Source organism: Macrotis lagotis, chromosome 7 (genome assembly GCF_037893015.1).
Source record: "Macrotis lagotis isolate mMagLag1 chromosome 7, bilby.v1.9.chrom.fasta, whole genome shotgun sequence".
NCBI lineage: Eukaryota > Metazoa > Chordata > Mammalia > Peramelemorphia > Peramelidae > Macrotis > Macrotis lagotis.
In genome coordinates this window covers 164,416,716-164,441,529 of record NC_133664.1, presented here as the reverse complement: position 1 = coordinate 164,441,529, position 24,814 = coordinate 164,416,716, and the positions used below count along the sequence as shown (strand labels likewise).

The window sequence follows — 24,814 nt, the reverse complement described above, 5'->3', positions numbered from 1 at the left end:
CCCCTTCCACTAGAAATCATTTGTTCCTAAAGATTCATATTCTTCTACCTTAACTGTGCTTTCAAACTATTTCAATGTTGGGGCAGAGCTAAGATGGCAGAGTAAAGGCAGGGACTCACCTGAGCGCTCCCCAAACCACTCAAAATACCTTTAAATAATTATTGTAAAGTAGCAGAATTCACAAAAAGACTGAGTGAAACAATTTTCTATCCCAATGAAACTTGTAAGATCAGTGGGAAGAGTCTGTTGCACCAGGATAAGAGAGGAGCACAATGATCACAGACCTCAAGGGTACAGACCTGGCCCTAGCAGACCAGGAGCAGTCCTTTAGGGTTTCTGAATTATCAGAGACAGCTGCTTCTGGAGTTCTCAGTCCACAGACAGTAAGGGGATCAGAAAGAGATCATAGGGGTCTCTTTGTTCTCGCTGAGGCATGCCTGTTGCTTTCCCCATTCTCTGATCTGGGTTGATAACCTGAGTCACATCCCAAGAAGAGGAGGAACAAGTAGTAAAATAGATATTGCTGCCTGAGCAGAACAGGGGATCCTCCTCACAATTCCAGGGCAGAAAGAAGTGTTTGTGGTCACCTACAGACCAGAACAAAGGCCAGATGATGGGAAACAAATCTCTGCTTATTATACCAGCTTGGAAGGACTAAAAACATGTAGATCCCCAGATGTATCTTTGAGAACAGCTACCAAAAATCCCCAAAAGCTTGGGAAGTGAGGCTTCCACATTAGAAGCAGAGCCCTACCTTAACAAAGAGTTAAAAATCAAGTCATAGGCTATAGAAATGATTAAAAAACACAGAAGAAAAAAATCTGATCAAGGAAAGTTACTATGATGATAGGGAAGAACAAAATATATACTAAGAAGAAAATAGCAAAGTCAAAGTTTCTACATCCAAAACCTCCAAGAAAAATATGAATTGGCTATGGAAGAGCTCAAAAAGAATTTTGAAAATCAAGTAAGGGAGGTAGAGGAAATATTGGAAAGAGAAATGAGAGTAGAAGGAGGAAAGCAGGAAAATCATGAAAACCCAGTCAGCAGTTTAGTAAAGGAGACAAAAAATAGCGAAGAAAATAATATCTTAAAAACCAAACTGAGCCAAATGGAAAAAGAAATAAAAAAAAAACCTTAAAAAATCAGAACTGTCCAAATGAAAAAGGAGATACAAAACTCATTAAAGAAAATCATTCCTTAAAATATGGAATTGAGCAGAGTGAAGCTGATGATTTTATGAGAAATCAAGAAACAATAAAACAAAATCAAAAGAGTTGAAAAACTAGAAGAAAATGTGAAATATCTCATTGGAAAAATAACTGACCTGGAAAATAGATCAAGGAGAGAAAATTTTAAAATTATTGTACTACTAAAAATAAAAGAGCCTAGACATCATTTCTGAAGAGATTATCAAGGAAAACTCTCCTGATGTTTTAGAAGCAGAGGGAAAAATAGAATCCGCCAATCATCTCCTGAAATAGAGCCTAAAGTAAAAACTGCCAGGAATATTATAGACAAGTTTCAAGTGCCTAGGTCATGGAGAAAATATTGAAAGCAATCAGAAAGAAACAATTTGATTATTGAGGGACTACAGGCAGGATAACATAAAATTTAGCAGTTTTTACATTAAGGGATCATAGGACTTGGAATAAGATATTCTGGAAGGCAAAACAAAAAACTTGAATTATAACCAAGAATCAATTATCCAGAAAAATTGAGCATACTCTTTCAGGAGAAAAAAAATGGACATTCAATGAAATAGGAGACTTTCAAACTTTCCTGATAAAAAAGCCAGAACTGAACAGAAAATGTGATCTTTAAAGATATGACTCAAATGATGCATAAAAAGATAATTAGAATAGACATATAATAAGGGACCTATAATATGAACTGTTTATATTCTTGCATGAGAATATGATACTGATACTGATAACTCATGAACTTTCTTATTTATTAGAGCAGTCAGAAGGAGTGTAAGACACAACTGGGAGTTGAGTATGAAGGGGGAGATAGAATGGGGCAAGTTATTTTACATAAAAGAAACAAGATAAAGCTTTTTCAGTGGAATGGAAGAGGGGGGGAGCTGAGAGGAAATGAGTGAACTTTACCTTTATCTAAATTGCCTCAGAAAGAGAATAACATACACACTCAATTGGGCATAGAAACCTATATCACCTTAGAGGAAAGTAGTAAAGGAAAGGGATGGGAGAGAGAGGGGAAAGACTGTGGGGCAGGTAAATCCAAAATACTTGAAGAGGGATAGGGGAAAGGAAAGAGAGAGAGAAAGAATAGAATAAATGGGAGGATGACATGAAGGGAAATACAGTTAGCAATAGTATCTGGGAAAAAATGTTGAAATAAATTTCTCTGATAAAGACCTCTTTTCTCAAACATAGAGAATTATTTGAAGGTGTAAAATGATCCAACAATTCGGTAGAGCTATTTTGAACTATGCCCAAAGAGCTATAAATTCATGCCTACCTTTTTTGACCTAGCAATGCTACCACCATATCTAAATTTCAGAAGAGATGAAAATCATGAAGGAAAAGGACTTATATGTACATTTATAGCTGCTCTTTTCTGGTGACAAGGAATTGGAAATTGAGGGGTGTTGATCAGTTGGAGAATGGCTGAACAAATTGTAGAATGTGATTATGAGGAAATGCTTTTCTTTTATAAGAAATGATGAGCACAATGCTCTCAGTTAAACCTGGAAAGATATGAACTGCTGTAATGGGAAATGTGCTATAAACAAAGCCACAGTAACATTGTAGAATGATCAGTCCTGAAGGACTTAGCTGTTCTCAGCAATGTTGTGGCCAAGACAATTCTGAAAGACCTATGATAAAAATGCTATTCATGCCCAAAGTCAGAGACAATAGTATCTGAATAAATATTGAAGCATACTGCTTTTCACTTTATTTTGCTTGAAGTCTCTTTGGGGGGGGGTGTCTGTTTTTTTTTTAACAAGACTTATGGAAATGTTTTGCATGTCTACACATTTTTGATGTATCTCAAATAAATTGCTTTCTCAATGAAGGGGAGTGGGAGTTTGAAGAAGGGAGAGAATTCAGAACAAAAAGTTAAAAATGAGTATTAAAACTCGTTTTTACATGTAATCAAGGAAAAAACTAAAATAAATTAAATTTATAATATTTCAATCTGGGCACATACAGAGTAGATATAAAAAATTTTAAATTAAGGAAGTTTTTGATAAGAACTGCTTTTGAAGGGTTGCATGTTAGAAATATACAGTACAGCAGATGGGAAATTTTCCATGTTAAGGGAATCACATTGAAGTAACACTCTGAGGAACAGTCTGTGATTTTGCTAAGAATTTACCTCAAAGATATATTCTTTTTCTTTGCTCCTTTATTTTCTAGGCAGCCTTTAAGCAACAAATTTGCATGAGGAATTCACAGAGTACTGATTTTTTAATGAAAGCTTCATATTCTTTTTGAGTTGGGAGTTAATTTGTAATATTTAAGCAATGTAGAACCTTAAAATAAAATTAATAAAGAAGAAGCTTGGGATTTGGAAATTGTGAATAATGTATTAGACTTAAAAAAACCTTTCTGTACTTTATCAGGTTGGTTCTTGGATAGGAGGCATATGCTATTGGTCTTCCCATATATGAAAATTTTCAAACTGGTAGGATACTTCAGCATCTATGTTTCAACATTATAACCTTTAAGAACCAAGGATTTATTTCCAAATTATAATGAAACTCTAGAAAAGGACATTTGTGGAGGATTCAGGGACTTTTAGTAGAAACATAAATCATGATCCCTTCCCCTTAGGGAATATGATATCTAATTGGGGAGAAAAGATGTATAAAAATAGATAATTTAATAAAACAATATGAATAAATAAGATGCAGTAAAGAATATGGTGCTAAAGAATACCAGTAAATAAATAAATCAATGAGGACAGGATGACTTAAGGAAGCCTACTAAAAGAAGGGGAATGAGTTGAACCTTGAGCTGAAAGCAGTAGGAACTAAAGTTAGATAACTTTTGGAGAAGAAGTTTTAGGATGTCTTGGAAATGTGGCAGGATAGTACTTAGTAGAAAATAAAGCAATTAAATATAATAATAATAATAATAATAATAATAATAAATCTGAAAAGGATTTGTGATAGAATAAAGTCTGAATTTAAGAAAAATTATTTTGGACATTGTATGGAGGATGGTTAATGGAAGGGATATCCTGGAGAATCTGGGAAAAGCTGGTTTATTACTGAAGTAATTGTAGTAGAGAATATAAGCTCCTTGACCTAAGTGATTTAGTGGGAATAGAGAATAAAAAGTGAACAAGATCAAAGAAAAAAATCAATATAACTTGCTGGTATATTAAATAAAGACGATATATTAGTTGTGAGTCAAAGATAATTCCAATTATTCTACAATTTATAGGAGAATGGGGAAATAGGAAAAGCAATATTTTTGAAAAGGGGCACATGATAAATATCATTTGGGATATGTTATTTGAAGTGATTGTGAAATGTCCAATAGGTATTTATAGATGTGATGTTGAAATTCAAATGAAAGGATAAGAGAAAGTTAATTTTGAGATTTATCACTGTGAAGAGAATTGCAGTTATTAGAATGAAAGGGTTCTTGGAAATTTAAAAAGGAGATTATTTTTAAATATGCACCTCATAAAAACCAAAAAAAATCTCAAAAGAGAAACAAATAACTATAAATTCTTCTTATATTTTAAAATGGAAATATACAAACCAAAGAAAGATATCTAATAAATAGTAGTATGAACTTTTTAGAAAAACTGAATTCTAAAAGAAAACATATTGAAACAACATCTCCACTGAAAACAAACCTAGAATTTTCTCAAAACACAACAGTGTTAATGGTAAATACTTTGAAAAACAAAATTTAAACCAACAGAACAATGTACACATTAGCAACAACATTATGAGATGATCAAACTTGATGGAAGCAGCTCCTCTCAGCAGTTCAGAGAGGTAGTACAACTGTATTAGACTGGCTAGGGACAAGGTTATTCTTGTTCAGAAGAAGAAAAATAACACACAAAATCAAAAAAAAACTTTTATAAAAATTATCTCTTATGTATCTCTTCCTCTTAATCATAATTCCTTATACCAAAAATGACTAATCTGTAAATATGTTTATCAAAAATATGTATTGGGGTGACTAGGTGGCACAGTAGATAAAGTACTGGCCCTGGAGTCAGGAGTACCTGAGTTCAAATCCGGTCTCAGACACTTAATAATTACCCAGCTGTGTGACCTTGGGCAAGCCACTTAACCCCATTTACCTTGCAAAAAAAATATGTATGTACAATGTTAACTGACTGTCACTGAGGGGAGGGGGAGTGGGAAGGGAGGGTGGAAGGAAATTTTGTAACTTAAAAATATACACATGCAAATAGATGAACTTTGAAAAAACTTTCATAACATGTATTTTGAAAAATAAAAAATAATTAAAAATAGAAGAAAAAAGAAAAATAAAATATATAAATAACTAAAATTAAAATCTAAATATAACTAGTTTCAGGGAAAATATTAATGAAATTTGAAATTAGAAATATATAGAGAGAGAATATCAATGTAAACCTGGAATTTACAAAAAGTAATGTTATTTTACTTGGAGAAAGATTAGTAGGAAGAGATATAGTAGTAGAAAAATGAGAAACAATTTACCTATAAAAAAATTTAGAATTCATATAGAAAAAAGTGAAAGACTTTTAAAATAAAGGAGAAAAATTAATTACTGTGAACCTATTAAGAAGAAAAGGAACTTTATATTATATTCCAGAAAAATCTTAATCTCCAAATATCCAGAAAAAACTAGAATGAAACAAGAATAGATTGAAAATTTATAATATATCAATATATATCAATTAATATATCAATCGATCTACAATCCAATTTACTCGAGCAGATCATTATCAATGATCACAATGAAAATCAATTAACAAATAATGAAATATTTATTAAAGTTTTACAGTATGTCAAGATCTGGGAACATAAAAAGCAAAAGGAAAAGCAAACCCAGTCCCTTTCCTGGAAGAAAATGGGAGGTTTTCCCCATTTTATTTTCAACTTTCCTCTAAGGGTAAAGATGACATGACCATAAATGGGTATGTACAAGATAAACACAGTAGATGTAAGTCAATTTGAAAGGAAAGAACTGGCAGTTAAGGGTTAAGAGTGAGATTGGAATTGTACACAAAATATCTACTAAATTCCATATGGCCTCTGACATAGTTTTTCCACAGCTAGACTTATATACGAAAGGGTTCAAAGAAAAAGCAAAAGACCTTTTATGTACAAATATATTTATAATAGGGTTTCTTGTGATGGCAAAAGAAAAAGAAAACTAAGTCATTCTCCATCGACTAAGGAATAACTGGATAAATTGTGATATATGAATATGTTGCATATTTTTTTTTGCTATAAGAACTGAGGAAATATTTTTATATGGGTAAACTTGCAATAAACTGATACAGAATAAAGCAAATAGAAATAGAAAAAATAATTTTTGCATTAACAATACAGGATATCTCAAAATTCTTAGTACAGTTTTAAACTTTATTAGCTTAAAACTGCACTAAGATATTTGTTGTGTCTATGTTATAAAAATGAGATAAGAACTTTTTTCAGTTTTTTTTTTGCAAGGCAAATGGAGTTAAGTGGCTTGCCCAAGTCCACACAGCTAGGTAATTATTAAGTCTCTGACACTGGATTTGAACTGAGGTACTCCTGACTCCAGGGCCAGTGCCACCTAGCTGCCCCCGAGAACTTTTTATATACAGAAGAAAAAGTATGTAGGCAGAACCTATAGAACAATATATATCCAACACTAATAAAAACAAATAATTTGAAAGTTGTAAAAATATTATCAATATAATCACTATTTATTATTCCATAGAACTGATGATGAAGCATGCTATATATTATAAATTAATGATGGATATAGGGTACAAAATTAGAAATATACTTTATACAAACATTGAGGTACTGTTTTTGCTTGACTATGCATATTTGTGATAATTTTTTCTTTAAGGAAGAAAAATTTGATTTCTCTTAAAGAAATGATGTCAGAAGGATATAAATATGAAATTTTGGGATGCCCCCAGGTCCAGCCCAGGTTGGTGGCCTCACCCAGGAGAAGGGCATCTCTACCACAGGCTGCCAGAGCCAGGTGATGAGCCCCTTGTCCCCTCTGCGGGGCATCCCTAGGACATGGCCTTGAAGCTGCTGCCCATCCTGCTCACTTTCCTGTGTGGCTCCACAGTGGACTTCTTCCTTTGCTGTTGGCTCCTGCGCATCCTCCTAGAGAAGCTGGCTGAAATCTAGCCTCACATTCTCCATAATGACCCACAGGTGAGGCAGTTGGAGGATGTTGGCCATGGACATCTTGAAGGCCAGATGGACTTCAGTGCGGATACCAGCCAGCATCAAGATGAGGCAAAACCTGTGGCTGAGGAGCTGTATCACAAGGTCAGGGTGCTCTTCTGGCTCATGATGGGGCCACAGAACCTGAGAAGGCAAAGTATGTTAAGGCTATGTGGGGCCAGAGCTGCCAAAAGATCCTGTTCATGAGCTTGCAGGAGAACAAGGACTTTCCCACTATGAGACTGGACATCAGGGAAGGCCGTGACCAGCTCTACTTGAATATCATCGGGGCCTTCCAGTATGTGTATGAGACTACCCAGATGATGATACCTAGGTGGTCCTGGACAGCCTGTGCTGATCGCTGTCTCATCATGACCCCTCCAAACCCATCTACTTTGGGTGACACTTCAAATCCTATGTGAAACAGGGCTACATGAGCTGGGGCTCAGCAGGGAGGTGCTACAAAGGGTCACAGAGGCCTTCAAGACCAACAAGTATGCCCCCAGCTCCTCTGTGTAGGACCTCAAGTTGGACAAGTGCATGGAGACCATCAGTGTGGAGGCCGGAGACTCCCAGGACCCCAGCAGCAAGGGTGTCCTAGAACACCAGCTCGGCAAGGGCTACCTGCCCAACACCTTCTGGCACTGGAACTACAACTACTACCCACCTTTGGAGGGCCCAGGTTGCTGCTTACATCTCGCCATTTCTTTGCACTATGATGATTCAACTGCTAGGTATCAGCTGAAGGACTTGGCAGTACCTGCATCCCTATGGTTATTCCTACAGATATCAGCCCAACTTTCCCGAGGCCCCAGCCAAGCAAATGAGAAGACCAACCCCAAAGAAGATCCTCCAAGAGAAATCAGAAAACCAGTGAAGGGGAAGCACTCCTGAGCAGGGGGAGGTGGCAAGAAGGTGCTCCGCACTCCAGCAGCAGGTGCTCAGAGCAGTGAACTTCAGACACTGGGACCCTGCCAAGGAAGCTGTTTTAAAGGGATGTGCCACCTTCAGGAGGAAGCAGAGACAACTTGGAGTGTGCCAGACTGTTGGCACAGGGATGGAAGGATGGTAGATGGATGGCTGGGCGGATGGATGGACAGATGGATGGATGGACAAATGGAAGAACAGATGGATGGGCAGATGAAACAGATGGAAGGATGGATGGATGGTGGAAGGATAGGACGAGATGGACAGACAGATGGATAGATGGAAGTAGAAATGGGAAATATTTGTATTCCTCAGACTAAATACCTTCCTTTGTTGGCAGCTGGGAGACAGCCTGAATGAAACTGTTTGCTTTTGAAAATAAATAAACAAACAAACAAATAAATAAATATGAAATGTTGGACGCACTTTCAGTTGAGGAAACTATAATATTAATTTCACACAAGTGAAATTCATATATATATATATATATATATATATACACATGCACATAGAATAAAAATAAAGCATCAATAAAACAATTTTAAAAGAGAAAATGAATGGGGATGAAAATAAGGGTAGCCAGCTATAGAAGATAGAAAGAGAATGGGTTCAAGTTGCTTGTAGAGGTCTAGCCTTGGCAAGAAGAATCACTTTGTTCAAGCTTACATTATGAAACTAGGCAATTAGAATGTTCCTCTATCATTGGAAGTCTTTCAGTAAAATTTGAATAACTCTTTTTTTCTTTTAAATTTATTTTTATTCTCATTTTGTACAAATTTTTTTTACATTAATAAAATATTCTTGTTTACAAGTAAACAAAATACCCCTCCTCCCCCATGAATATAGATAGACTTGTTTGGGTGAAAAAAGTAAAGGGGAGAGAAAAAAATTAAAATAAAAAAACAATGATAGTAATAATTGTAGGTATGGCCAGGTGGCGCAATGGACGAAGCACCAGTCCTGGAGCCACGTGCACCCGAGTCCATATCCAGCCTCATAAACCCAACAATCACCCAGCCGTGTGACATGCAAGCCACCCAATCCCCACTGCCCTGCAAAAACCAAAAGAAAGAAAGAAAAAAAAAAGACCCAAAATAAAATAAAATAGTAATAATAGTAGGGGTGGCTGGGTGGCATTGGCCCTTGAGCCAGGAGCACCCGGGTCCAAATCCGGCCCCAGACACCCAAAGATCATCCCACTATGTGGCCCCAGGCAGGCCATCCAGCCCCACTTGCCCTGCACCCTCCCCCAAATAATAATAACAAAAAATGTGCTTGAGTCTTTGTTCCAACACCAACAACTTTGTCATGGGTGGATCTCATTCTTTATGATAAGTCCATCACAAAAGGTATTTCCATATTTTTCCACCATTGCCATTGCTGATTGCAACTCCCTCCTTTCTTATTTCTCCACTACCATGTACTATATTTTCTTTCTCCTTTCACTATGACTCTGCTGTAGGGTCGCTGAGTGGTGCAGCAGACAGATCCCTGGTCCTGGGGGCCAAGAAGCCCTGAGCCCCCATACTATCCCTTAGGCCCAGAATCTGCCTGGCCCTATAGTCCGGGACAGGCCATCCAATCCCAGCCCCTTCCAAGAAGTAAGAAAGAAAATGTGTTATATCTGGCCACTCTCCCCCCATGGTCCATCCTCTCCTCCTTTATTCATATCCCCACCCCTTCCCCCTGCTCCCCCCTCCTTCTTACTCCAGATGTCTATACCCCATTGAGTATATTTGCTGTTTCCTCTCCTAGCCATCTCTGATGAGAGCAAACTTTCCCTCATTCCCCCTTGCCTCCCCACTTCCATATCATTGCAATAGGTCATTGTAATAAAAAAAATCTTATGTGAAATATCTTGGACTATTCCCCCTCTCCTTTTTCTTTCTCCCATTCCATTTCCCTTTTTTCTATTGACTCCATTTTTACAGCATATTTTATCTTCGAATTCAGCTTTCTCCTGTGCTTCAACTATAAAATATCTCTCTACCTGCTCTATTAACTGAGAAGGTTCATATGAGTATTATCAGTGTCATTTTTCTATGCAGGAATACATGCAGTTCATCCTCATTAAGTCCCTCATATTTCCCCCCTCTCCTCCAATCTTCATGCTTCACCTGAGTCCTGTATCTGAAGATCAAACCTTCTGCTCAGCTCTGGCCATTCCAACAGGAACTTTTGAAATTCCCCTGGTTCACTGAAAGTCCATCTTTTTCCCTGGAAGAGGACATTCAGCCTTGCTGGGTAGTTCATTCTTGGCTGCATTCTAAGCTCTCTTGCCTTCCGGTATATTGCATTCCAAGCTCTATGAGCTTCCAGTGTAGCTGCTGCTAAGTCCTGTGTGATCCTGACTGCAGCTCCACGATATTTGAACTGTGTCCTGGCTGCTGGTAATATTTTCTCTTTGACTTGGGAGTTCTGGAACTTGGCTATAATATTCCTAGGGGTTGGTTTTTTGGGATCTCTTTCTCGGGGGGGGGATTGGTGGATTCTCTCCATTTCTATTTTTGCCCTCTGCTTCTAGAATATTAGGGCAATTTTCTTGTAGTAATTCTTTGAAAATGATGTCAAGGCTCTTTTCCTGATCATGACTTTCAGGTATTCCAATAATTTTTAAATTATCTTTCCCAAGTCTGTTTTCCATATCAGTTGTTTTTTCAATGAGATATTTCACATTTTCTTCTAATTTTTCATTTTTTTGGTTTTAAAGTATTGATTCCTGATTTCTGGTAAATTCATCAATCTCCCTGAATTCTATTCTTTGTCTGAAGGATTTGTTCTCCTCAGAGAGTTTTCTTATCTCTTTTTCCATCTGGCCAATTTTGCTTTTGAAAGCATTCTTCTCCTCAATAACTTTTTGAACTGTTTTATCCATTTGACCTAAGCTGGTTTTTAGCATGCTATTTTCTTCAGCATTTTTTTGGATTTCCTTGACTAAGCTGCCGACTTCATTTTCATGTTTTTCCTGCATCTCTCTCCTTTCTTTTCCCAGTTTTTCTTCCAACTCCCTCATTTGATTTTCAAAGTCTTTTTTGAGCTCTGTCATAGCCTGAGCCCAATTTCTGTTTTTCTTGGAGTCTTTAGATACAGGAGCTTGTGCTTCCTCATATTCAGACTGAGTATTTTGGTCCTTCTTGGGCTCATTTGCAAAATATTTCTCAATAGTCTTCCTTTTGTTTCTTTGCTTGCTCATTTTCCCAGCCTAAGCCTGTTTTTTGGGGGTGCTTCCTGAGCTTTTGGGACACTCCCACAAGGGTCTCAGTGTGTGAGGCTCTGTCCTCCCTCCTGGTCTGTGAATGACCATAAGCACCTCCCTCAGCCACGGGGCTGAGGTGGGGGGGGGGCTTGCTTTTCTATGGGGGGGTCTAGACTGCTATCAGGATCTGAATGTGGTCAGAGCCCCAGAGTCCTGTTCCAGAGGCAGAGGACAGAGCTCTGCAGTCTCTCTTCACTCCCCTCCCTCAGCTCAATGGGCTCATACCCTGGAGGCTCCTGCTTACCAGCTCTGCCTGCTTATGTTCCCTGGATCAGGGCTGGGGAAAGACCATGCTGCTTGCTGTGTGCCAGGAGGGCTGGTCTCCACGTGCTCCCTCTGGCAGAGGTCCCCCACTTTTCCCCCACTTTGTGCCTGATGCTCCTCGGGGTGCAGCTCAGGAGACCCCCCCGCTGCTGTGAGCTGAGACTCCCAGCACCCTGGGGCTGCCTCCGGGAGGCTGAGGTTCTTTGGATCTGCCGGGCCACCCCTCTGGTGGGCCGCCTCTCCAATCCCAGGGAGCAGAGCCTTTCTGCTCTTTTCCAGGTTACCTCGAGTAGGAGAACTGCCTCACTGGGACCCTTTGTGGATTCTGTCTCTCGAAAGTTTAGGTAGAGTCCTTAGCTGATGAATTTTATCAGAGAGCTCCTAAGACTCGATCCCTTCTTGTTGCCATCTTGGCTCCGCCCCTGTGAATAACTCTTTATAAGTGACTTTGTAAAGGAAATTTTCCTTCAAGTCAAGGGTAGACTACATAATGTGTGACGTCTCTACCAATTTTGAGATTCTATAATTTTTTGATCTATTTTGTCCCTCCCCTAAAAACTTCCATTCTGATATCTATGTGATAGTTAAGGTTTTCCATTCAAAGAAGGATCTTGAATGACCTTACCATTTTAGTCAAATGAGATTGTTTGAATGACTTTAGAATTAATCAATCTATATGTTTTTTAAAACCCTATATTCATTGATATGGAATGGATATTTGTTTTATTACAAAACCACTTGATGTGCTTTTAAGACTTTGAAGTCATGACAAAAGACAGACTTTATTTACAATTAGGATAATTTCAGTTCCACTTTCCCTATAGACCTTAAATCAAACTAGCAGTAGATTTAGGATAAATATTTTATAAACATTTAATAATTTTTATAAACTTAAAATCATTTACAAAACTAGTTAGATTTTTTAAATATTTCTTTTGTTGTGAATTTCAATTCTAGCTTATCCAAATAACAAAAAAAAACAAGATTTCATATTCATGCATGATTTTATGGTAGACAGAACACTTTCTCAATATCAATTATTTAATGTAGCTAGAACAAGTATCGTTTTTTAAAACTAAAGAAAAAGATAAATTATCTTGATCAAGGTCACAAGCTGAGGACATTGAAAAAAATCAGTATTTCATTCAGGTCTTTTGACTCTAAGTTGTATATTAAATTCTCAGGAAATTTTATCATCTGCATTCTACACTAATTTTTTCTCATTTCTTTTCCTCTGGTTAGATGTTGCACTAAAAATAAAAAAGACACAAGATATTTTGAATATTATTATCTTACTTTATCATTTTCTTTTCCCTATTATTCACAACTAGTTACAATTTTATTAAGTTAAACAAATATTACCAGCGTCTCCTAACAACAAGGCACCATTTTAGATTCCAGATCTTCCTTTAGAGTTTATTTTTGGGGGTGGCTAGGTGGTACAGTGGATAGAGCACCAGCCCTTGAATCGGAAGTACCTGAGTTCAAATCTGGCCTCAGACACTTAATAATTACCTAACTGTGTGGCCTTGGGCAAGCCATTTAACTCCATAGCCTTGCAAAAACCTAAAAATTAAGAGTTTATTTTCTATACTAAAATATGCTCCAATCAAACCTAAAGCATTTTGTTTAAACTGTCCTAATTGCTGGAGAGAATGCTGCTGTAACCCCTGACTGATCTATGAAGAACAGAGTTTGGGTAACAGTTTTGAAAAGGACAGGCAATCTCCACTTTTTTTCTTTGAGAATTTATACCTATGATCTCAAAATTCCTTTGAGTAACAATCCAGGGAGAATGAAAAGAAAGTTTCTCTTGCAGACATAGAGATAAAAAATCCCTGGTTGCCAACTTTCCTCCTTAAAATCTTTAGAGAACTGAAGGCGGCAGAGCCAAGATGGAGGCATGAGAACAGCTTTTCCAAAATATTTCAAAAACCTTAAAATTATGACTCTAACTAAATGTTTGAGAGACAGAACCCACAGAAAGATCCAATGAGGCAATTCTCTAGCCCAAGCTCTGTTCCATGGGGTTGGAGGGGGCAGCAGCACAGCTAGGATCACCTCGCAGGAGCAAAGGAGCTCCAGCCTTCTGGGAACAGTTCTAGGGCTCCTGGGTCCCTGGGAACACAGCTGCTGGAAGCAGAAGCAGTTTCCTGACCTGCACCCCCCAGGGAGCATCAAGTACAACATGAAAAATCAGCAGGGAAACCTCTGCCAGTTGAGCATGAAGCGCAGGCCAGCATGGCCCTCCTCACTGCAACTGCAGCCATCAACATAGCCCTGGTCCCAGTAAATAGAAGCAATACCCAGCAGGAAACCACCCAGCTGCTGTTTCCAGAGTGCTCAGCCCATGGAAAATAAGGGTAGAGGGAGACTGTTGAAGTCTTTCCACTATCCCAAGGACAGGACTCTGGGGCTTTGTCCATATTCAGATCCTGGTCACAGTCTGGGGCCCCCATAGACCAGGGACCCTCCTTACAGCTCCAGTGCAGAGGGGTGTGCTTATGGTGATCCCCAGACCAGAGCACAGGCCAGAAGAGCAATCAGAACCTCTCAATAGACCTTGAAGGAACTGAAGTCCTTGCAAGGGTGTTCCAATAATACTCAAAAGGTCAGGAAGTACCCCAAAACCAGGACACAGGCTGGGAAATGAGAAAACAGGAAAAAACATGACCATAGACAATTACTTGTGTCCCATGGATGATCAAAACATACTCTCAGCTGCTACATCTAAAGACTCCAAGAAATATAGAGGTTGGACTCAGGATATGACAAAACTCAAAAAAGATTTTGAAAATCAAATAAGGGAGGCAAAGGAAAAATTGGGAAGAAAAATGAGAGAGATGCAGGAAATACATGAAAACCAAGTCTGCAGCTTAGTCAAAGAGATCCAAAAAATGCTGAAGAAAACATGCTAAAAAAAAGTTTAAGTCAAATGGATAAAACAATCCAAAACAGTTAATGAGGAGAAGAATGCTTTAAAAAGTAGAATTGGCCAGATGGAAAAGGAGATAAGAAAGTCCCTGAGGAAAACAAGTCCTTCAAATGTAGACTGGAGCTAAAGGAAGTCAATGACTTTGCGAGGAATCAAGACACAATAATTCCACACCAAAAGAATGAAATACTAGAAGAAAATGTGAAATACCTCATTGAAAAAAACAACCAATCTGGAAAACAGATCCAGAGAGGCAATTTTAAAATTGTTGGGCTACCTGAAAGTCATTATCAGGAAAAGAGCCATGACTTCATTTTTAAAGAATTTCTACAGGTAAATTGCCCTAATATCCTAGAATCAGAGGGCAAAATAGAAATTGAGAGAATCCACCAACCTCCCCCAGAAAGAGATTCAAAAAAACAGTACCCAGTAATTTTATAGCCAAGTTCCAGAACTCATAGGTCAAAGAGAAAATATTACAAGTAGCCAGAAGAAAACAATTTAAATATCATGCAATTACAATCAGTAATACACAGGACTCAGCAGCATCTACATTAAGGGTTTGTAGGGCTTGAATATAATGTTCCAGAAGGCAAAAGAGCTTAGAATGCAATTACCCAGCAAAATTGAACATCCTCTTCCAGGGGAAGAGAGAGAGACAGAACCCACAGTGAAATAGGGAATTTCAAATGTTCCTATTGAAATGATCAGAGCTGAACAGAAAGTTTGATCTTCAAAGTGAAGCATAGAGAGGGTGGACTAGAAGGGTAAATTATGAGGGATTTAATGATATTTAACTGTGTGTATTCCTGCATGGGAGGATGATACTCATAACTCATATGAACCCTCTCATTTATTAGAGCTTCTAACTGATCTTCAATTAGAAGAAGCATATATAGACAAGGCATAGCAGGAAGCTGAATTTAAAAGTATAATAATTGTAAAAGTGGAATCAATGGATGAAAAGGAAAATGTACTGAGAGAAAGGGAAAGGAGAGGTAGAATAGCTTAAGATATTTCATGTAAAAGAGTCAAGAAATAGCTTTTGGAATGGCATGAAAGTGGGGGAAGGTAAGGGGGAATGAGGGAGCCTTCGTACTCATCAGAAATGGCTCAAAGAGGAAACAACATGCATACTTAATAGGATATAGAAATCTAGAAAAAAAGAGAAAGAAGATGGGAGAAAGGGAACAGGGAGAAAGGAAGGGGAGGTAGGTGATAGAAGAGAGGGTAGATCATGGGAGAGGATAGTCAGATTAACACATTTTCTTTTTTACTTTTTGCAAGATGGTGGGATTGGGTGGCCTGTCCAGGACCACAGGGCTGGGTACTTGCTGGGTATCTGGGGTGGGATGTGGGTTTGGGGCCTTTATAGGGCCTCCTGCTCTCAGGACTGCTCTCCGTCTGCTGTGCCATTTGGCTGCCTCATAACACACATTTGGAGAGGGACAGAGTGATTGGAAAGAGAAAATATAATAAATGGTAGTGGGGAGGAATGGATGGAGGGAAGGACAATCAGCAACAGAAATTGTGGAAAAATATGAAAGTAACTTCTCTGATGGACTGATGATAAAGAATGTCATCCACTCCAGAGACAGAGCTGATGGTATCTCAAGACAGACTGTAAGCATAGTTTTTTCTTTTTATTTCACTATTTCTCATGAGTATTTTTATTTTTATTTTTTTATTTTTTTATTTTATTTTATTTTTTATTCTCATTTTGTACAATTTTTTTACATTAATAAAATATTCTTGTTTAAGAGGAAACAAAATACCCCTCCCCCTCATGAATATAGACTTGCTTGAGCGATAAAGTAAAGGGGAGAGAAAAAAAATTAAAATAAAAAAAAATAATAGTAATAATTATAGGTATGGCCAGGTGGTGCAATGGACGAAGCACCAGCCCTGGAGCCATGAGCACCTGAGCCCACATCCAGCCCCATGGACCCAACAATCACCCAGCCGTGTGACATGCAAGCCACCCGATCAAGTATTTTTATTTTTATGGGGGGGAGGGAGGAGGAATTATGCTTACTCTTACAAGACTATTTTAGTAATGTGTAAATAAATAAAAATCTAAATAAAACACATAAAAAGAAAAGATAAACTAACACCAAATACAACTGCACAAACTGGTTTAGTATTATTTACAGTTAAATTAATTTCAATGAATAAAATAAAATAATTTTCAAAAAAATTCAGAGAACTCCCACTTCAGTGAGGTTAGAATGAACTGAGATATTTACTTGGAAATGGAGAGTCCATTTATCCTGTATATTTTTTGCAACATTCCAATTATATAACATAACAAATTTGTGATTGTTTTTGGCTTGATAAATGGATTTATTCACTACTCATTACTTATAAATGGTCTTTGTGAAATAAATATTTGGTTGGAAGTTGCTAAATAGTTGTGTTTAATTTAAGGGATTTCTTATTCTCTTTAAATGATGATCTAAGAAGCTTGCGGAATTTTTTTTTGTTCCAAATTTAACAAGTCTCTAGTTCCAATGTATAAAGGGGATAGGGAGATAGAATTCTATGTGACTGCTCCTCTCTCATAAAGAAACAGAGTAACCTGCTACTTAGTAACTCTGCTGCTCTCAAGGCAGGGATTAGAGCCACCCTTGGAGAAGAATGGGCAAAATTCCAGAGATATCTAACAGTGGTTCTCTTCAAGCCAAAAGTCTAGGAATCTAGAAAACCTATGGATATAGACATATCTTATGTGCATGACATACACCTTTTACATTTTGTTTATTCAGAGAAAATATTTTGTGAAAATTTGAGGAGGTAAAAAAATTGCTTTTAATTGAATGTTATCACAAGATATTTAATGGAGGAAGTAATACCTGATGTAGGGCTTAACAGAAGAGATGAATCTCATCACATAGAAAAACAAGCACTGCAGATGAAGGGTATGAATATAGAAAGATAGGATAACATCAGGGAATAGCTGATAATTTGTCTAGAGCAAAGTAAGTGAAAAATGTAAAGTCAATCAAGATTACAGAAGTGAATTGGAACCATATTGGAGTGAACCTTAAATGCCATGTAAAGCATATCATTTTCATTTCTATAGATAATAAGAAACCTTTTGCCATCCCATCCCATTCCCCTCCCCATTCTTTTTCTACCTTTTCCTTCCCTTCCCTTCTATTGTTTTAAAGGGGTGGCATGTCAAGACCTAAGTATTAGGAAGGTTTCTTTTTGCTAACTTTGTGAATAAAACTTTTACCTTATTTGCCATTATTCCATTGGTAGAGCTAACAGGATTGAGGCTGAAACAAAAATTGAGGAAAGGAGAGATACAGGGCATTAAGGAATGGTGTCAAGGTAGACTGAAAAAGACACATGTGAAATTGTGGAATGGTTTCTGCTTAGGACTAGCAGTCAATTATACTCACTGACTTATGATGGATAAGTCCAAATAAGGTCATGTTCCTTGCTGTCAGTCAGATAACTGAGACAGAATAACATAAAGCCTCCTAAGTTCCAATTTGCACCAGATCCTTTATTACATGCTACTGAATTAATAGTGACTTGTTGCTCTTACTCTACAGGGAATGAGTCAACATCTTATGACCAGTCTAATAGGAAATATGAGTCAAACATTTCATTGGAATTGTTTTGTATTTTTATTTGATTGTTCCATGGAGGAGCAGTAAGAAAACAGATACTAGCTTATGCTATGAAGGGGGAAAATGAATTTAGTAGGTTAGACAATACAAAGAATGGAGTGCTAAAGATAGGGAAAAAGTAATTTTACTAATGAAACTTACTTTTGGGGGCAGCTAGGTAATGTAGTGGATAGAGCACTGGCCCTGGAGTCAGGAGGACTTGAGTTCAAATCTGACCTCAGACACTTAATAATTATCTAATTGTGTGACCTTGGGTAAATCACTTAACCCCTTTGCCTTGCAAAAGAACCCAAAACTTACTTTTTCATTCAAGGCTGTATTAAAACTTTTGTCAGATATAATACAATTTATTCTATAAAAATCTGATCCTCTTCATCAGATTGTAAAACATTCACCCAAATAAGTCTTATGAAATATCATTTGAAAGACATGTCCCTTTTGAGGGAATGATGAAATTTGATAAATATGTTAATGTACTGAGAGGCAGAATTGTTCTGGAATTACAGAAATTGTAAATGTAAATGATATTCTTTAACACAACCTTGTACCTTAGCCCTTGCATGGGTTATAATCAAAGCTACCTTGGAAAAAATAGATTGTTTGACAAAGGTACATTTAATACTAATGTATAAATTGGTGATTTTTGATCTGATCCTCAGCAAAAATTGTGAAAATACAGAAACCATTTTATCACATAGTTCTAAATTCTTTTGTTGAATTTTTATAAGTAAAAAATTTACAAACATGTAAAAATATTTAGTGCCCTAATAGAGGACAAGAACAGCTACTAAAGGGTGTCACGAAGCACAAATTATACAAAAACAAATTGTTTTACTCTAGGATTTTGGAAATGAAGCACATACCTGACTGATAACTTTTCTCATCAGAAAAATGGGTTGATTTATTTCAAATAAATTAATTAGAGAAAAATGTCTCATAAATAACAAATCCAGCAAACTAACCAAAGGATAACATTACAAATTGGATGTGGAAATAACTGCTGGTTACACATTTGTCTTCTCAACCACATTCATTTACGTTTCATTAGAAATAACTGTCAAACACAAAGGAAACTAAGTATATTGTGTGAGAAAACAAACAGGAAACTGGAGCACATCATGGATAGGTCAGAATTTTTTGAAAATGAAAATAGTTTCTTATATGTAGACAATATACTAAAAACTCATGTTTTCATCTATCTTAAAGCCACCAATGAAATATGGAGAATATATGAAATATGGAGAATATATGAAATATGGAGAAAACCTTTCCTCAGAATCCTTTATGAAAAGAATGAGCCTCATCTTGAGTACTGGCTCTTAATTCCATTTTCTATAGTCTCCATGTGACCTTTGGAAAGTCACAACTCTCTGAACTTCAATTTCATTATCTGTGAAATGAGGAGGATGTTGGAGGTCTCAGAGCTCCCATTATTACCAGGTCTGTGATTTTATTTTTACCTAGATTTTCTTTGAGTTTCCTAATTACATTCTAATCCACAATACCAGGCTTGCCTTAAATTATCATCCCTGTTCACCTACCTCAGAGAACTGGAAATTTCTTTTTATGATTCCAAAATGTAGCAAATAGGGGACTTAACTACTCTCTAAGTTTGTTTCATTTGGAAAGAACTATGTCTCTATTATACTTATCTAATATGACATTAAACATAAAAGAAGTTTTTGATTTTTTAAAAAACTTACTCAGCAATAAAAATTAATATCTTTTAAGATGAGGAAATGTCATATCCATACTTTATAGGGGATGACACTAGCACCTATAACTAGCTTCATGTGGAAAACTATTTCCAAAAAACTCTGCTAGCTAAAACATCCATGCTTCTGATTTAGTTTATGCCTATAAAGCATATGTTTTGTAAGATGTAAAGAGCTATATAAATGTGAGCTCCAAAATATATCCATTGTTCCCTTCAGTGTATTTCCAAAAGATATTAACAACCTAAAACTCAACAGCAAGAGCAGATGCAGTCCTGTTCCAGATGCTGGCATCGATCCTGCCAATCCTTACTTTCAGAAGGGCTATTTCAAAAATAAGCCAAGGCAGCTGCTTTCCTAACAGTTTGTTTACGTATCTATTAATATTTATGTTCTTCCCTCAATTATATTAAATCACTGTGAAGGTCTACTAGAAGACTGGAAATCAGTATCAGTGATAGAAGGAAAAAAACATCAAAAGAAAGAAAGACATCATTACCTTTTAATGACTCAGGATATTTTTAAAAATGTTTTTTGTAAAGAAACAACACTCAAAGGATAAATGGTGCAAATGAAGAAAATATGAAAGAAAAGGTAGAAGGAAGAAGAAACAGAATGTCCATCATGGCAATTTAAATTCACACAGAGAAAAGACAGTATTGAAGAGTTATTTAAAGACTGTCTCCAGATCCCAGTAGGATGCACTATATTAAATGCAGCAAAAGAGACAGATGGAATTTTAAAAAATCCAACAGATACTTAAATTTCAGAGATGATATGATTCTTTGGAAAAATTAGATTTCTTCTACTTACTAGCTAATCTAAAATGTATTTCCAAGTGTCTCTAATAGCCTTCTCATATCCTAGATTCCAAGAGTAATAAATATTGTAGAAGTGTCTCCTGAGTTCAATAGAGCAATCTGAGGCTATGACTATATAGGCTAATGGCACTAGTCGAGACTGGGAAAAAAAAGAGGCTGCTTGCTGTCTCACCACAAGTCACTTGTCCTCACAGTCCTTAAGAGGTCATTTTAGTATAACACTGCAAATCAATTTGTCATGTCTTTATTTTTCCTGTGGATCTAATCAGCTCATCCTTATACTCTTATAGAAAGAATAAATTTAAATTGTTTTTTTTCCCCTAGAAGACAATTCAAGAAGCCTCAAGAAAACTTGTTACTTAAATAACTATATAATTGCTTCATGATATTTGGAGAAATTAGAGAATTTTAAGATGTAATATGAGCACCCTGTTCTGAAAGTCATAGCATAGTATGGTGAAAATAATGGTATGGAGTCAAGAGAAAGAAGAATTTAAAGGATTGAATCTTACTATCAATATGATTTTGAAAAAAAAATCATTTAACCTTTCTGAGTTCAATTTTCCCTATATTTAAAATGGAGATAATAAAGTCTGTCATATTTGTTTCACAGTTGTGAAAAGAAAATTATATCATTCCTCTTTGCATATGTGGCCTTGCCTGGCTTGAATTCCATGGGAAAAGCTCTACCAAGTAGAACTCATCCTCTCTAATCTAATTCCACACTGCCAACTCAAACCTTGATCAACACCATGTCCCTCAGTCTTTTCCTGGTTAGACTGTAAGCTCTTTGAGGGTAGGAACTGTTCTTTTTATTTATTGTATGGCTAACATTTTGCACAGTGCCTGGCACAGTAGTAGGCACATAATAAATATTGATTTATTGGATTATTGGATTTATATAAAGCACTTTGCAAATCACAAAGTGCTCTATAAATTGCTGTTATTAATATAAGCAGGAATTGAACAATAACTATGTGCTAAGTTGCCAGAAGAGTTCAATAGTGCAATTTTTCATTCGAACAAAATTTAGCTTGAATGAATAAATTTAAAAATGCTATATTATTATTATTATTGTTATTCTGAGATTTGAAAACTGGAGATTAATTCTTTAAAATTGTTTTAATAATGATTTAAATTCACGAGCATTTCTATAAATAACCTAGGTTAAGCTAGGGAGTGTATTATTTAGTGTAAGTATTATTTTTTTCCCATTCTACAGAAAAGAAAACAAAGATTTTAAGAGGTCATAACTTCTTGTTGTTTATATAGTCAAAGCTAAGTGGCAGAGTCAAAAACTTTGATCCAAAATTTTTAACTCCAGGTTCAGGGCTTGTTTTGTTATGCCTCAGTTTTTCCTCACAGTTTATTTGACTCAATTACTTTACATAATTTTCTTACCTGGAAAAATTTTCAAGTATTTCCTAGGCATCTATGCATTTATACAGAGAGGTTTGCATTTGTATATATTTGTACATTTACAAATATAGATTTGTATATATAACTGCCTTCTATATACATATATATATGTATATATATAATATGTATTAAATAACCAGCAGTCTAGACACAAAATGAGTAAACAATCAAGTAGGGAGGCTGAGTGGAATGACAAAATCCTGATTCTATCTCTTATTACTTTTGTGACCTCAGGTAATATCATTTAACTAATCTAGATCTCAGTTTCCTAATTTGCAAAAGATGAACACTGAGAAATTGGCCTAATATTTCCACCAGCTCTAAAACAAGAGTCATGTATCATAGGACAAGATAGTATAAGCTACTGCCTATTAAATTTTAAATGACTCATTTAGGACTTGACATATCACACTTTCCCATCATAAATGGTTTCATTTTAATGAGGGATATCACTTGATCACATTTGTTGTATAAACAACAAGATGGTAAGGGTGAGTTGAGAGTAAATGACTTTCTTAATAATCTTCAAATCATGCTACATGTATGTTCTAATTAATAATCATTCCCATGAAAACAACATGTACATAATTTGATCAAATAATCTAGAATTATCCTGTTCCTAAGGAGAATAAATAAAATACCTACCTAGGTATTAGAATTTTTTATTCACTTAAATTAATAAATAATTTAAGGAATCTTATTATTATATATGAATACCTAGCTTGATGGCATGAGAAAAATATATTTTAACAATTTATTTCATTGAAATATAGCATAAAGCAATTTCAGACATATTAATCGGCAAATAAATGAATAAAATAAAAGATTTTAAACACTTATTCATTGGACTGCTCTGATTGAAAAATGATTATATTAAGGGAAACAGCTAACTTTGATTTAATTTTTACTTTTCTATTTACAGAAAATATAAATTTTTGATGTATTTTACTGTTGAAAAAATGTGTTTAATTTAACTTTAAATGTTCATGTTGGTATTATATGCATATATTTTTCTACAAATCCAACATGTTCTTCCTCTTGGCAAAAAAAGAAATAAAGAGATGATTTTGCTGCATTTTTATCTTTTGTACTTCTAAGACACTACAGTTAACAAGAACCTCAGGGAACACTCATGTACCAGAAACAGAAAAAAGAAGCAATGTAGAAAAATATTTTAAAATTTGATTAGAGAAAATGTAACTAGACTATAGGAAGAAATTCTATTCATAACATCAGAAAAATCAAACAACAAGAGACTTAAAGGATATATCAAGGATCAAGAATATAATTCCAATTTATAAGTGAATTAGTTGCTCATTTATGATATGAAATATTCATTTCTACTCAAAAAATAAATCTTGGGTAAAATAAATTTGAAGAAATTCATAGTTACAATTACTTCTGGGTCCTTTCTAAACTTTGTCTGATCACCTATCCAAATTCCCGTTACTGGTATCTTTCATGTTCCAACAACATTATAAGAAATAAATTTATTAAATACAAGTGTATAGCTAATATATTTAGCTATCCATCTAACTTTATGTCTGACAATTTGTCTGTACACATATATATTTGTCAGAGAACCATTTCAATAATGCATAAAGTGAAGCAATGAACTAAATATATGAGGTAGTAAAACCTAATAAATGTAATATCACCAGCGATTTTAAAAAAAATATTGTTATCTAAACCAGTGATGATAAACAACTTAAAATAAACTTCTATCATATTAGGCATGGTCACATTTAAATGTTTTAAATGTGATCAAGTCTAATATGATTAGATCAATATATTTATTTCAGTTACATAAACTCCATACTTGAATCACATGTTTAATTCTATAATTGTAGCACTACTAAAGGAAAGTAGCAGAATAAATTATTAAATGTTAATTTGAAATCTAAGGAGATACAGTGCATATCTAATTTCAAATAAAAAATCCTTTTAGAATTATGATTTTTTCCAGAAGTGAAGGCTATAACTTGTGAAATAAGTTATAATTTAATTATATTCATGAAGTTTTGTTAAAAATAGATAATGTACATGTAATTCATACTGTCTATGTATGTGTGTACAAGGTGTGCTTATGTATGTGCATGCATATGTAAATACAATTGATAAATATAAATACTGCAAAAATAAGAAATATACATTAAAACACAAGAGTATATGCATTGATGTATATATGCATATACATATGCAAGTTTAATATAAATATATTTTTATATATGTGTTTATATATAAATATATGAGGCATATTACTTATTAAACCCTTTTTGGGGCAGCTAATGGTATTGTGGATAGAGCACTGGCCTTGGAGTCAGGAGGATGGGAGTTCAAATTTGGCCTCAGAATCCTGACACTTACTAGCTATGTGACCTTGGGCAAGTCATTTAACCCTTCTCCATCATCCTGATTCATATCTGGCCACTAGACCCAGATGACTTTGGAGAAG

General features: G+C 35.6%; 1 pseudogene; it reads left to right on the top strand.

Annotated features, from left to right (window-relative positions):
* The first annotated feature begins 7,228 nt into the window (after positions 1 to 7,228).
* LOC141494191 (glycoprotein-N-acetylgalactosamine 3-beta-galactosyltransferase 1 pseudogene) lies at positions 7,229 to 8,258 on the top strand (annotated as a pseudogene).
* Positions 8,259 to 24,814: the final 16,556 nt, after the last annotated feature.